Consider the following 15,699-nt stretch of genomic DNA (forward strand, 5'->3'; position numbering starts at 1 on the left):
CATGCGAGCACACCGAAAGGACGATGAACTCGACAACGTACATAGAGCCTTGGATGAAAATGTGGGCTGTACAGGTGCCGAGAGGTCGAACTGGTTGTGCGCTAGCCGTACGAAGCGATAGTCCAGAGAGCGGCGTGGTCACTTTGCGTAGGGAGCGGCAGAGCTGGGCGGTTCTAACAGAAACGGCAGCACCTGTGTCGATGAGGGCAAAGATAGAAACACCATCGACAGATATGGCGACGACGTTAGCAGGTGACGTGCGAGGACTTGGGCATTTCGATGACGGCGCAGTTCTTGCCCCTGGAACTGCGGCGTTCAGTTTTCCCAGTTGGAGGAAGCGGGTCGGAGATGCATTGGGGACAGTGATTGCCTGCGAGGAGACGGGGAGAGTGAGTCTGAGATGGGGCTGGCGTGACTGAGACTCGGGACTGTTACTGTAGCCATACTGTGGTGAGGGATAGGGAGCAGGTAGGTGAAAGAGCTGTGGGTCATAAGATAACGGCCGACTAGCGTCGTGGAGTGGTTATCATGCCACAATATCATGCCGCGTGTCCTGAAGTACCACAGGCGTAGCAGATCGGTCGATTGTCAGGAGTGCGCTAGGAATTGCTTACTCCCGGTGTGGCCCAAGGTGTCGAAAGAGGCGCGGATTGGGGAGCAACTGAAGACATGGGTGGCAAATGCTGCTGGCGGGGTCTGCTGCGTACCACCTGGGCATACGTAAGAGGCGCGGCCACAGGCTGCATAGCCGGCGCATGGGGAACAGGTATGGCCACAGGCTGCTGGTGGGCAGCGACGGGAACAGCCTGAGCTACCTTTTGGGCAATAACGTCTCAGAGTGGTGAGGGCAGACGAGAGGACGGCGACTGCTGCGTGATGGGAATCAACGAGAGTTGCCAAGCTACTGCTTCACACACAAAGCCTTTAATCTTTTGCAGAGTTGGTGAGTGATCGGGAACAAAAAAAGACTGGAGAGCGAGTCGGCGTGTGAGGAAAATGGCCGAGTTAGGGCGCGCTGCTTCCTCAACTCGTCGAAACTTTGACATAAAGTCACAAGTTCCGCAACGGTGGCAGGATTGCGCGCCAGGAGCATCTGAAACGAGCCGTCATTTATCCCTTTGAGGATGTGTTGAATCTTCTCCGACTCGGGCATGGCGTTGTTCACACGGTTGCAAAGACCAATAATGTCTTCGATGTAACTGGTGAACGATACAGATGGCTTCTGTGCGCGAGTCCGCAAGCGTGGTTCGGTTCTGGACTTGCGGACAGCGGGTCGGCCGAAAACGTCAGCAAACGACGTTTTGAAGATAGACCACGTCGTAATGTCGTTTTTGTGGTTGTTATACCACATTTCGGCCACGTCAGTGAGGTAAAAGATGACGTTAGTCAGTTTGTCAGCATCACCCCACTTGTTGTTTGCGCTCACCAGTTCGTAGTTAGCGAACCAGTCTTCCACGTCGGTCTCATCAGCTCCGCTAAAGACTTTGGGCTCTCGCAAACAAAGAACACCGGGGTTGCTGGGGGATGGAATGGAAGAGCCAGGTTGCGCGTTGTTGGTAGCCATGATGGGAGGTAGCGTTCGGTTGCGCAGCTCCAGGTTTAGGCGACGGTGAATGGCAGCACCCAGGTTCAGGCGACGGGGAATGTCAGCACCTTCCACCAATTGAAAAAGGGTTTATTGGCGACTGTTGCGACGGTGGTCCTACGATGAAACACGATCGGGCAAGAGCAATGGTCAAGTTGATCCCGGCGATGATCAGCACGAGCCGAGCTAGCGAAGCCCAGCACCCAGTACCCAAGCGGTGACGATGTTGCTTGGCAACGATGCGTTTTCTTCTTCACAGTTCCAACGGCAGGATTGGCCCTTGGGTAAAGCAGGTGGTAAGAGTGGGCTTATTCACAAGCCCTTCAAGAGCACCCAGCGAAAGAACTAGTACCTATAGGGCAAAGCTTCCAGTGCACCATGAAGGGCAAGGGAGGACAGTGCAGGTTAACATTTCAGGAGGGCATTTTCTGGACATCATCTTTCTCTAGCCACAAGCTTGTATGGCCAATGTTTAGAAGACTCCTACTAACATAAACTAGGTATAAATGTTGCTTACCTATTGCAAGATCACGCACCATATACCTTTTCAGAGTTTCCTCACCACAAGCTCTTACATTAGCCAAAAATATTTGTTTCCACGGTGTCCTTTTTTGTCCTAAACAGTTCTCTCAAGCAACAATATGCACATTGTGACAGTCTAGCTGGTGCCCACAGAGACAGCTCCAGCCATCACGATGTATATTCCCCTCAAAATGTAAAACACTGTAAAATTATAGTCCAGTATGCGTGTGTAGGACCTTGAAGATGTAAGCAGTGACCACTTCTCTTGTGTTCTCTGCACTGGCTCATGCTTGTCCCACACCTGTTCAAGATTGTGACAGAGAAATTAGTTCTGGCAATGCTGTCTCATATGTAAGACTGTGTACATGCACAGGAACACCATGGTGGAGCAAGCAGAGGTTCATATCAAATGTAATAAACTGGCAACACCATGGTGATATAAGCACTCTTGCATTAATTTATTGAGGCAGACATCGCACCGTTAAGCTTAGGTGTGATATTTTTTGTTATTGTCTACATAGTGTTCCCGTTGGTCACAGCGCAGGAAGAAAACTTTCTGTGTGGGAGCACCATATTTTAAGCTGGCATGACTCCAATGAAGCACTGTGCGAACAGTGATATTCAAAATGTCAGCACTTCATGTCCTATAAATGGTTGTCACATTCAGCCGGTGATCCTGCAGGAGCTCTAGCATATACTCTAAGGTCATTTTGCATCAACGATGCCACATACAATAGTTTAACAATGGTTGTTAATGGGCGAGAGGGTGCATAGCTTCAGGGAGGTAGTTAAGCTAAAAGCTAAGAGGGGAAATTCGAGATACCTAAGCACCACCGGAAAAATGAAAAAGCACAGGGAAACAGCGTCACTGGCAGCTGAACTACAGAAAATATTTACACCGCACCACACATTCGCATCGTCTAGATAGATAGATAGATAGATAGATAGATAGATAGATAGATAGATAGATAGATAGATAGATAGATAGATAGATAGATAGATAGATAGATAGATAGATAGATAGATAGATAGATAGATAGATAGATAGATAGACGGACGGACGGATGGATGGACGGACGGACGGATGGACGGACGGATGGATGGATGGATGGATGGGTGGGTGGGTGGGTGGGTGGGTAGACAGACAGACAGACAGACAGACAGACAGGCAGACAGACAGACAGACAGACAGACAGACAGACAGACAGACAGACAGACAGACAGACAGACAGACAGACAGACAGATATGCTCAATGTCGCCGAAGCTCGTTAAGAAACGCTTCGCATTTAAAAGAGAGTTGAGTTACAGTGGCTAGTTGAGTTTAGTTTGCACTACCCGCATAGCCCGTTCCGGGAACACCTGCCACGACCAAGCTGGGGAAAAATGAGCGAATCAGCGACGCTCCTTCACCTTCCAATTAGGTGCGGCAGGTGTCTATAGGTAACCAAAGCAACGCATGGTGGCGCTTTAACTCTAAACAAACAGTTCGGTTTGGACTGTCACGGTGGATGGACGTGTTTTTTGAGCGCTCCCGATCGACTGCGCAGATAAGTTGTTTTGCATGTTTTGAGCTTGTCTTTATAATTATAAGGCAGCAGTTAAAATCCCTGTAGTACTTATTTTATTGTAGGGCTTTTTCGGAGGTCAGTCACCAGGTATTTATTAGTTTGTGCATGTGTGTGTGTGTTTGATTTTTTTGGTGTTTTGCTGTATTTTTTCTTTTGCCACCCCGCGGGGGAGGTGCACGTGCATTGAACACCCAAATTTTTGTGAGGAGCTTAGACTTTCTCTTTTTAGTAGGGCATGGCTCGAGTTTTGTAATTGTCGAGTGAGACAAGTCATAGGGACAATTAGTGTCGGAAAGACATGGTTAAAAAGACTGTAAAGTGTTCAGGATGTGGGGTGGCTTTGAAAGTGGACACAAGTGTAGAAGCGGAAGGAGAAGAGGCTGACGCGAAGTGTAGGCAATGTGAGGTCGAGGAAAAAATGGAGAAAATGATGGTTGCCCAGAGTGACTTGCTGATGAGAATCACCGAGCTCGAAATTGCGTTGGCGACAGAGCAAGAGAAAACGACGGCTATGGGAGAAAGGCTGAAGTCCGCCGAGGAAGCACTAGCCAAGGGGAACAGAGGAGCGGCCTACGGAGAGAACAGTAGGGAACCGGCAACCAAAACAGTGGAGGAGAAAGATCAAGCAGGTTCGGAAAAACCAGGTCAGTCGGTTCAATTGACGCAAGGCCCAGCTTCAGAGAAGTAGTGGTGAGGCTGGGAGGGGACAAAGCAGCTGGCGTCACAAGTGCAAGTCACCCCCAGGTGCAGGACACTCCAGCTGAAAAGTCGCAGCATGTGATAATCGCTGGGGACTCGAATTTAAATCGATGCACAGAAGCCATAAAAGAGAGGGTAAGAGGTGACAAGAGGGTTGCAGTAGGGGCGTTCCCAGGACGCAAGCTGGAAGCAGTCATGAGGCAAGCGAGCGCAAAACTCAAAACTACAGCTGATAGATGAAACCTCGTGATAATTTCAGGCGGTTTAAACAATGTCTTAAATGAAGATACAGCAGGACTAGTAACCACACTAGCGAAAGGCGTCGATGACATGCGCGCCACTTCTCCTCAGGTACAAGTAGTGATACGCACGATACCGGAGGTACCGGTGCGTGATGGCAACCTGCAAAGAGCGGTTGTCAATGCAAACCAAGAGATATGGCGGATGAGTCGAGAGAAAGGCTTTGAGGTGGTGGAAATAAACAGAGAGGTGCATAGGAGGGGTGGTTTTCAACGAGACAGAATTCACTTCGATATGCGGCTAGGTCATGAGGTTAGTTGGCGTGACGATAGTTATAGCGCGAGAACAAAATGACGACACAGAGACAAGAAGGACACGAATTGTCTCTGTGTCGTCATTTTGTTCTCGCGCTATAACTATCGTCATGCCATACCAACTAGCCCAAGCTGCCACACTTCTAAGTTAGTTAGCGACTTGCAGGACGCACAGTAGCTTTTTTGGGAGGCAAGGGGGACCTTCGGGGGTCAGGATAGCTAGTAATGAGGAAAACAACCACGGAGATTCTTTGACAGGTGGTAGGGACAGATACGATTCCAAAGTGGCGCCAGTATCTAAGATAGGTAGAGTCCGGGGCAGAAATAGACGTAGCCACGAGCGCCGAGCCAATTCAGACATAGGGTATATTAACATGCAGGGTGGTAGGAACAGGCTGAAGTGGGAAGAGATAGAAGAACAGCTAAGGGAGGAGAGGCCGATGGTATACGGTTTTGTAGAAACACATCTCAGGGACATAGAACAACCTCCTAACAATGCAGACTACGCGTGGGAATATTGTAATAGAACAGAAGGCAGCCGGAAGGGGGTGGTATTGGGGCATTCATTCATAAAAGTACAGACTGGCAAAGGGTCAAGCAGGAGTGCAAGGAACATTTATGGCTGAAAGGGAAAGTGGCAGGGCAAATGACACTCCTTGGTTTCGTCTACTTGTGGACGGGAGCAAAGGCCAGAGAGGAAAACCAGGCAATGGTAGAGTGTATATCAAATGACATTCAGGAGTCAGGAGGAGAGTGCGAGATAATTATACTAGAAGATATGAATGCGCTCATAGAAGATATAGATGGGTACACGGACCCGACAGGCAAAATGATCATGGATATGTGTGAAAGGCTTGATTCGATCATTTGCGACAGTACCGAGAAGTGTGAAGGGCAAATAACATGGGAGGTAGGAAGGCTGCAGTCGACGATAGATTATGCACTGATGTCACATAGGATGTATGATAAGCTCAGGGGAATGCACAAAGATGAAGCTTCGTGGCTCCAGAAGTCTGGGTAGCGATCACAAACGTATCAAGCTAAGTTTTGGAAGAGCAGTGAAAGTGGGAAGGAGACAAGATGAGCAACTACAGGGAAATTTTTATTCAGAAAGGCAAATTGAAATAGCCACTAAACAAATTGAGAAAGTAATCACTGAGGATAATAAAACAGTGTGGACATACACGAATCTAATTAGACTGTTTGAGCTAGAGCTTGCTAAGGCACGTGACAAGTCACCCCGGAAAAGAAGACACAAACCTAAAAGTTGGTGGGATGAGGAAGTTAAGAGAGCCATAGCAAAACGTCAGGAAGCCTCTAGAGAACACAGACATGCTAAGAAACGGGGTGAACCGACAGATGATGTTGAAAGAAAATGGGAAATTTTTCTAAGCTGTAGAAGGGATGCATCCCTTCTGATCAATGAAAAGAATTAAAGAAAGGGAGCTCAGTGGCTGGCAGAAGTACATAAAAAAGATAGAAAGGCAGCTGCAAAATTTTGGAACCATCTAAACTCCCTAATAAATGAGACGAGCCTTGAGCAGAGATTTATAACTACAGCTCAAAGTGCTAGGCTAGAAAGGGCCGAAGCTATTGAATATATAAGAACAAGGGTGACAGAAAAATTTCAACAAAGAAGTGCTTTATGCATCACAATAGACAAGGGTGAATCAAGTGGCGCAATGACTCCATTTTCACAACGAGAGTGGGAAAGGGCTGAGAAGAGGGTTGCTAGTAGTACATCAACAGGCCCAGATGGCATTCCAATCATGCTGATAAAAACATTAGGTGCGAAGTCTAAGCAGGCTTTGAGAGAAGAAGTGAACAAAATAACAATCAATGGAGAAGTTGCCGATGGATGGAAACTTAGCAGGATGAGCATGGTCTATAAAGAAAAGGGGGACAAAGCTGACATAAACAACTACCGTCCTGTAACAGTGACATCAGTGGTCTACAGGCTGGCGATGCAGATTATAAAGGAAAGACTGCAGGCATGGATAGAGGATGAGGGGGTGCTGGGGGAACTGCAGAATGGGTTTCGGAAACACAGGAGGTTGGAAGATAATCTGTTCGCACTAACGCAGTGCATCGAAATATCAGAAAAGGAACACAGGCCCCTGGGCCTAGCATTTTCGAATATCAAGGGAGCGTACGATATCACGTGGTTCAAGAGGAATTGTGGGGAATACTGGACACACTAGGCGTGGAAGATGTATTCACAAATCTATTAAACGATATCTATAAAGGTATTAAGGTAATTACAAAGTGGGAAAAACAGGTATCCAAGCCTGCAGAGGTAAAACAGGGGCTTAGACAGGGGTGACCCCTGTCACCCTTATTATTCATAATGTACCTACAAGGATTAGAGGCCAAATTAGAGGGAAGTGGACTTGGCTTCAACCTCTCTTTCGTCAAACAAGGAAAACTCAATGAACAGGCACTACCAGCATTGATGTACGCAGATGATACAGTGCTAATGGCCGACAACAAGGAAGATTTGCAGAGATTGGTGGATATCGGCGGTAATGAGGGAGATAGGAACGTTTCAGATTCAGTAAAGAAAAATCAGCAGTCATGATTTTTATTGACAATGAAGGTAGTCAGCTTAGAATACAGGAAGTCACGCTAGAGATAATAGATAAATACAAATATCTGGGCCTATGGATAAGCAATGGGGCCGAGTACCTAAAGGAACACGAAACATACATGACGACTAAAGGTAACAGGAATGCAGCGGTAATGAAAAACAGGGCACTGTGGAATTACAATAGGTATGATGTTGTGAGAGGAATATGGAAAGGGGTCATAGTTCCTGGTCTGACGTTCGGCAATGCGGTCTTGTGCATGAGATCAGAAGTTCAAGCAAGATTAGAAATTAAGCAACGTAGAATAGGTAGGCTTGCCTTAGGAGCTCACGGGAATACACCAAATCAGGGAGTACAAGGTGATATGGGATGGACATCATTTGAGGGCAAGGAAGCTCAGCAAGATAAAATTTGAGAAGCGATTGAGAGAAATGGGGGAGGAGAGTTGGGCTAGGAAGGTATTCAGCTACTTGTACATGAAGAATGTCGATACAAAATGGAGGAAGCGAACCAGAAAATTCACTGATAAATACTGAAAATTGCTACTTTTTGTGTCATGTGAAATGGCCTTTACTGCGTCCTTCTGTGCTTAATTAGCAGAAATTCAGAGCTTTTAGCACTACCTGCAGAAAATGACATATGAGAATACTAGATGTGAATTGGCAAACGCTTCGTATTGCTTTGTTTTTAACATGCATATTGTAAGTGTGAAAAAAATGGGGCGAGGGGGGTACTAATCTCTAGTCATGTACAGTACATTACTTTTTTTTTCTGGAAGTTTTAACCACCCGTTTAGGGTTCGTTAAATAGCGATTACCGCGTATGGGATTGAACACGCATCAGAACACCGTGGTACGTATGTTGAATGTATGTTTATTGCATCCATAAATGTGCAGCATTTGTTTTGTACTGTGTTTGCATATGTTGCACAAGATTGCGATAGCCTGCTGGCATATCATTTGAAAGAACGAGGAACCCTGACTTGAAGGACACGCGTACACAACAGGTACATGCAAGCTTTGACGTCAGTATTTTTAATGAAGCAACATGGTTCGAAAGGGAAAACAATTAAGACGCACATGCATGAGCTATATACACGTGATACACCTAGTACAGATGAAAACACTGCACATGAGTCAATTACGTAATTTATAACCAACATGTGCCCATGCACCGTACAAACCAAAAAAATTTAACTCGGAGCATATGATATATACCTTCTAAATTACATTTCTTTAAAACGATGATCAATATATTTTTGTGATAACGCTATGTAACGCATTTGTGATAACGCTATATGGTGTTGTACACGATCAGGACCACGTTCTTTCTTTGCATTTTATATACTTACGTCAGTTCCCTATCACATATCGAGGCATTTGATATATGCTTCCATCAGTTCCCCCTCGCATTTATATCACTGCTGGGTATCGTCAAATACTGGCGAGAAACTGCACACTCTGTAGTCTAACAGCGCTCTTCCCGTTTCATTAAGCCCTTACTTGTTAACTACGCCTCAGCTGCAACCAACAGAAGTGATGCGGGCAAAAGCTTCACTCGAAAACTCTTGTCGAGGAAGTACCTGAGGTTGTAATATGCCAGCACATATACTGATGCAGAGGATTACACATAGCGACAGTTCCTGAGAAGTCAGCCGACAGGATGAACACGTCAGCCTAAAGTGCTTCCATCGGTAATAATATGTGGGATTTAACGCCTCGAAACCCCGATACGAATATGAGAGACGCCGTAGTCGAAGGTTCCAGAAACTTCAACCACCTGGGGTCCTTTAACGTGCGCCTGATTACAACCACACGGGCCTAAACAATTTCGCCCCCATCAAAAACGCAGCCGCCGCGGCCGGGACTTGATCTCGTGGTCTTCGGGTCATCAGCCGAGTGCCATAACCACTAGGCCACCATGGCGGGAATGTCATTGGTGATCCCATCTGCCATAGTGCCACATCCGAAACAAGTAGCGACATAGAAAAAATGCATTTGCTGCCTTTATGAGGCCGTGCATACTGATACAGCCATCTCCAACAGCTCGCTTTGCATTCAGCGTGCCGAGCGTACCTCGCTTTGAATACAGTCCTGACTCCCGTCGACATCAGTGTTTTTTCGTAGTGAAACACAGCCGGCGACTTTCTTGGGCCAATGCGTCCACTTTGCGTCTGTAGCGAAAAGCAGAACAAAAACTTTTCTCTCCCTAGTGCACCCCTTACGTGAGTTCAACAGAATTCCGCGCACTGCGATGTGCGCCGTAATGGGTCGAACGCTTTAAACCAGGAACAATGACGGGAGGCTGGCTTTAAACCACCAACTCTGAACGTTTGTAATGGGTGGGCCTTGAAAACACCCCCTCGTTTCGCAATTCGCATCTTTCGACGCCTGACGCGATTCTACGCTTCCGCCACGCAATATTAAATGTGCAGAATCACGATGACTTTGTGGTATGTCACCTGCTTCCCACCCAGACGGCCCGGGTTTGAATCTAACTCGGACCGAAGTTTTTGTAGTTTTCTCGATTTTTCGGTCACAGGTGATTTTTCGCTCAATTCCAACAACGCCGTCATTGACGGCAACGGCGAATTTTCTGCGAAACGAGCTCTAGAACGCTATCGCGTAAGTAATATGCTGCTAAATTACAAAAACCAACTCTCGTTCCCACGCTCAAGTACTCAGCCCGCTCGCGCCACCACTGTCTTAATTCTTTGTCGTCGCTGCCTGATCGGCACACCAGCACGCAACAACGGCAGGGCTCCCCCTGCAGTCTTGTTGAGACCTGTGGAGCCTCTTTTACTTTGTTCGAGATGGCTTCGTGAAAGACGGCGGTTGAAGTAGAAGATGGTACCATTTACAGAGGATGCATGTACACAAAGTTGCTTGAACTGCGTGCGACAGTAATATGTCTCATGGATATTTAATTGACACAAATGAAACATCGCACTTGAGTCCTCTTAAAGTTGCCTTTTTCATTGGAACTCATGTTTCAAGCTCCAGGCGTGCCTTCGTATAGCCTCTCGTTCTGCTTGCCTAGATATCATTGCGTGCCTCATCAGCACCCACGATCTTCTTGCACCCTGAACCCAGGCGCTTACCCGAGGCTGCAAAATAGGATGGCGTCATTCCGAAAACGTTTAGTTGATGCCAGCTTGGCCACACGGTTTCATATCCCTAGCTGTTTCACGCTGTGACCACATGGTTTCATCTTTCGGGTCCCGGCCAAACATCCTCACAGCTGCGTTGATCAACGAACGCTTGTACACCGTGATTTTCTTAGTAAACGAAAGCGGAAAAAAGTCACAAGAAGAATTGCTATCGGCAACGCAAATCCAACCTATACATAACGAGCGTCTCACCGAAGTCCCAAAAAGTACTATAGGTGTGTTGAGTCGGGCGCTGACAGGTCGTGGTGCATTGAGGAAAACATTGGCGGTGTCGATGTAGCGAAGGCTCGGGGTGTGGTGCAGTATGGTCACTTTTTTTTATTTATTTACAGATACTGCAGGCCCTACCCGGGCCCATGCGGGAGTGGTATACAAACAATACATTCAAGCAATAACTAGTAATACACTGGAGTACAGGGCATAAATGAAAGAATACATAACTATCAAGTACAGAAAAGTCAAATATATTTTCTCGCTGTTCAACAGAACTGCGCACAACTAAGAATATTTTCAACATTTGTAGCCGGATGAATTGCACTCAAATGATACTATTTTCAGCATACATCACTTATATGGTGAAATTAATCTTTTCTATCTGTTGAGTGAATGAAGCCGTCGAGGCAGCATTCACTACTTCCGCAGGTGATGCGTTCGAATGAACAATTGCGCGAGGAAAGAGAGCGAACTTGTGGGCATTAATGTGGCTGGGTGGCTGCCTAAACGTTTTGTTGTGATTTGTCCTAGCTGAAAGTTTAGAAGGCTGCTGAAGGTATCGTTCCCGTGATAATTTAATGTCCCCGTGATCAAGTTGGTAGACGAATTTTAATCTGGATATTATCCTGCGCTGTTCTAGTATTTGTAAGCTTGCCCTATTACGCAGATTAGTTACACTATGTTGTCGGGAGTAAGCGAAATATATAAAGCGCAGAGCTAAATTTTGGACCCTTTCTATTTTCTTAATCAAATATTGTTGCCAAGGGCTCCAAATAATGTCGACATACTCCAATTTTGGTCGCACGAGTGCTTTATACGCTTTTAGTTTTAACGTGGGGGGAGTGTTACGCAGTTTTCTTTTCAAAAAAGATAATTTCTTCAGTGCACCCGAACACACATTTTCAACGTGCGTTTCCCAACTGAGGTTACTGGTGAGTGTAACTCCCAGATATTTAACCCGATCAGCTCTCGTGATTGCAGCATTTCCTATGAAATATGTGAAATGAAGGGGTAACGTTTTGTTGGTAAACGTGACGGAATTTGTTTTCGAACGATTTATTTTTAGTCCCCACCTTATACACCATTCGTTAATTGAGCGCAAGGCATCATTAAGTTTAATTTGGTCTTCTTGGTTATTTATGGATGTGTACACTACGCAGTCGTCCGCAAATAGTTTAATCTGGATCGGTGGCTCGACACAAAAATAAATATCATTAATATAAACCAAAAAAAGAAGAGGTCCGAGGACTGAGCCCTGCGGAACTCCCGAATGCACTGCCAACTCTTTTGAGAGACAGCCATTTATGGTAACACACTGTCTTCTGTTACTCAAGTAGCTCGCGATCCATGCTACAACCTTCTGCTCAATGCCTATAGCTAATAATTTTGTTATTAAATTCTGATGGGGTACGACGTCAAAGGCCTTATAAAAATCCAAAAAGATGGCATCGGTTTGACCTTTCGAATTAAGCGTTCTAATTAAATCATCAGTTATTTCAGCCAGTTGGGAGACGGTCGACAAACCAGACCTAAATACATGCTGCTGGGCATACAGTAGTTTGTTATTTTCTAAGTAAGTGATCATGGCCTTAAATATAATGTGCTCAAATAACTTACAGCAAGTACTAGTTAAGAAAACAGGCCTGTAATTGTTAACTTCCAAAGTGGAGCCCGATTTATGTACCGGAATTATTTTTGCCGAGCGCCAGTCATCAGGAATAACTGCAGCGTCTAACGATGCAGTGTAAATGCGGTGTAAATATTTTGCCACCCAAACAGCATATCTACTCAAAAAAGTATTAGATAGTTCGTCCGGACCAGGGGATTTCTTTACATCTAGTTTGTGTAAAAGGCAAAGGACTCCATCCTCAGTGATTTCCACTTCTGGCATAAGGCTATCAGAGTCATATGACCGCAACTGAGCATGCGTGGCTGCCCGTGTAAAAACGGACTGGAAAAAGACATTAAATTTGTTGGCAATGGTAGTCGCGTCAACAATACTTTCTCCCACGACCCTGATCTCTGAAATGCCTCGTTTATCTTTTGACAGATAGCGCCAAAATTATTGGGGTTCATTCTTCATGAATGACGGTAGAGTATCTGAAAAAAGCTTTCCTTTGCCGATCGCGTTAGTTCTCGCAATTTACAAGTAACGCTTGAAAAATCACTCGTGTTCCGACGCTTGCGCTGACGCTTAATTTTGCGTTTCAAATGAATCATTTCTCTCGTGAACCACAGATATTCCCTATTAACTCGTTTCTTTTTTTAACGGCACATATCTTTGCTCGCAAAAGAGAACAATTTCTCTAAAATTTTACCACATTTCATTGACATCATCAACTTGGCTAAAATAATCAAAGCGCGATTCCAAGTATTCTAAAATAGCGTTATCATCCGCATGAGTGTAATCTCTCACGAAAGTATCCGACGGTCTAGTAAATGAACGTGTTCCTGAAACAGGACATGACACAGCAAGCAACTTGTGATCGGATGTTCCTTCTTCTACATTGGCTGAACAACCTTGGAACGAGCTGCGAACCAGTGCCAAATCAAGGAGGGATGATGATGAACTGTCAACCCTGGTAGCCTCAGAAACTAGTTGTTGTAAGCAGAAGTTGAATGCGGTCGTAATCAGTATATCTGCACTTCGAGATTCTTTGCCATCATAAGAAAAATCAGCCCAGTTTATACCCGGTAGGTTGAAATCTCCTGTTATTATAATCCGGGATCGAGAATTTGTATTATCTGCAAGGTAGCCTTGAATGGCTTCTAAGTATTCGGGCGAAGAACTCGGTGGTCGATACACGCCCCCTAAAAGTATTCTTTTACCAAGAAATTTAATTCTGCACCACACGCTTTCGTGGTTGTTGATGCCATCCAAACCAGTAAATGCGACGTTGTTTTTAATGGCGATTGCTACTCCTCCCCCACGTGACTCCCTATCTTTACGAATTAATCTTGTAAGAAGACGGTATGACTTCCGAATCTTGCACATCTGCATGTAGCCATGTCTTAGTGATTACTAAGACGTGTGGCTGATAACAGGAGATAACGTCTTCAAAGGAACTGGCTTTGTTAACAACACTACGCGCATTCAGTGAAACAACTCTGAGAATTTTGCTCACAGGCTGTCATTTTTTACTGCTGCTTCTCTTGTTCACTCGGGTTGTTGCAGAATGACCAGGATTCCGCCGGGCCTGCGCATCACGTCGTGTAACTTCCAGCCGTTGGTTTGAAAGCTCGTCCCAGATATAAACTTTATCGTCTACTTTCAGTTTATCAAACAAGAGCGAAACCTTTGCTCCATTGGTTTTTTCCACTGCTGCCGAATGCCACAACCTGCGGCGTAAGTCGCGAACTCTCTTGGAAAAATCTTCAGATATGTAAATCTGTGTTCCTTTTAGCTTGAAACAAGCCGACATAATTGTAGTTTTCTCAGAGTAATCAAATAGCCTTAACATAATTGGCCGGTGTTTCCCAGCACGTTTAAAACCTCTGTGGATGCGCTCTATCGAATTCACTTCGACGCTGAGTAAGTCCTTAAATACTTGTTGTTGAACCCTGTCTTGCAGAGATTTGTTATCTTCTTTTGATTCTTCACTTAAACCATAAATCATCAAGTTGTTTCTTCGACTTCGGTTTTCAAGGTCATCAACTTTAATCGTAAGCTCGTTCACTAGTTCCCTCGTCCCCTTGCACGCTGCTTCGTGCTCAACCAGCTTTTCCTCGCATTTTTGTAGCCGTCGAAGCTCTTTTTCAATCGACGCTATCCTTTCTTGAACACCACCTATGGTTATTTCCACTTGTTTCAGGTTGGCAGAAAGCATGGTGAGCGTCTTATTGGTTTTTGTTTGCTCTTTTAAGATTTTTCTAAGAAGCTGACTGTTTACAGTAGCCTCGGATTCTGATTCCGAAGACGGACCCGGGTTCCGCTCCACGTCCCCCGATGCTAACAAGAGCAATCTAATGACAATCAAACAGTCACACAGCGAAACAAACAAACATTGTGGGCTTGGCAGCACTATCAAAGTAAGAGAATCGTCACGAATAGACTGATAGACAGGATATTTGTCACCAACCTGGACGAAAAAGCAGAAATGCATGAGCGTCCGTCCGAAGAAGGTGCTGCCAAGCCCACTGAAAGGCCGCTGAAGATGGGCCTTGGTTTTATAGTCTAGCTGGTCAGTGCCCGCTGACGTCACACTGCGAACGTCATGGCGTCGACACAACACCTGAGGCGTAGCTTCCCATGATGATGTTCCATCGAGGCCTTGTCCCTGCGCATGCGCGATGGTACTGTCTTGCGGTGAGGCAATATCTGCAAATCCCACGGCGGCATCCGCCCGCAACAGGGCAATCTGGACGAAAAAGCAGAAATGCATGAGAGTCCGTCCGAAGAAGGTGCTGCCAAGCCCACTGGCATTTTGGCGCTCACATCTGCCCGGCTGGCAGAACTGCAGACTGATTCTACAATCGTCTGCTCGGACGGGCGTTGTCGACGTTTCCAGGGCCTCCAACTTGCCCATTGGCGTGAGTACGAAACCCAACGGCAAGCGTGCACACTCTTCGCCTATCCCGTAAAACGATTTCCCTTTACAGCGCTTCTTTTTCCTGCAAACTCCAAAGAACTTTTTTTTGGTTTCGGTTTGAAAAGGTCTTTGGACACGACATCAACATTTCATCAACGACACACATCATAAGTCCATGAGTTCGTGTGCACAATTCATCACAGGAACTGAAGAACTGCAACGACCGACGTTATTGCTATAATGAAGCATTATTTGTTCAAGTACCTATCGCAGT

At 45.8% G+C, this 15,699-nt stretch overlaps 1 protein-coding gene across 1 annotated transcript in view; it reads left to right on the forward strand.

Annotated features, from left to right (window-relative positions):
* Positions 1-14,732: 14,732 nt before the first annotated feature.
* drosha (ribonuclease 3 drosha) overlaps positions 14,733-15,699 on the forward strand; it is a 277,020-nt gene continuing 276,053 nt past the window's right edge. Inside the window, exon 1 of the mRNA XM_037413695.2 lies at positions 14,733-15,426. The gene's annotated coding sequence lies outside the window, so the exon portion shown is untranslated. The remainder of the gene's footprint in view (positions 15,427-15,699) is intronic.

The sequence above is a fragment of the Rhipicephalus microplus genome, chromosome X, assembly GCF_043290135.1.
Source record: "Rhipicephalus microplus isolate Deutch F79 chromosome X, USDA_Rmic, whole genome shotgun sequence".
In the NCBI taxonomy this organism is placed as follows: Eukaryota; Metazoa; Arthropoda; class Arachnida; order Ixodida; family Ixodidae; genus Rhipicephalus; species Rhipicephalus microplus.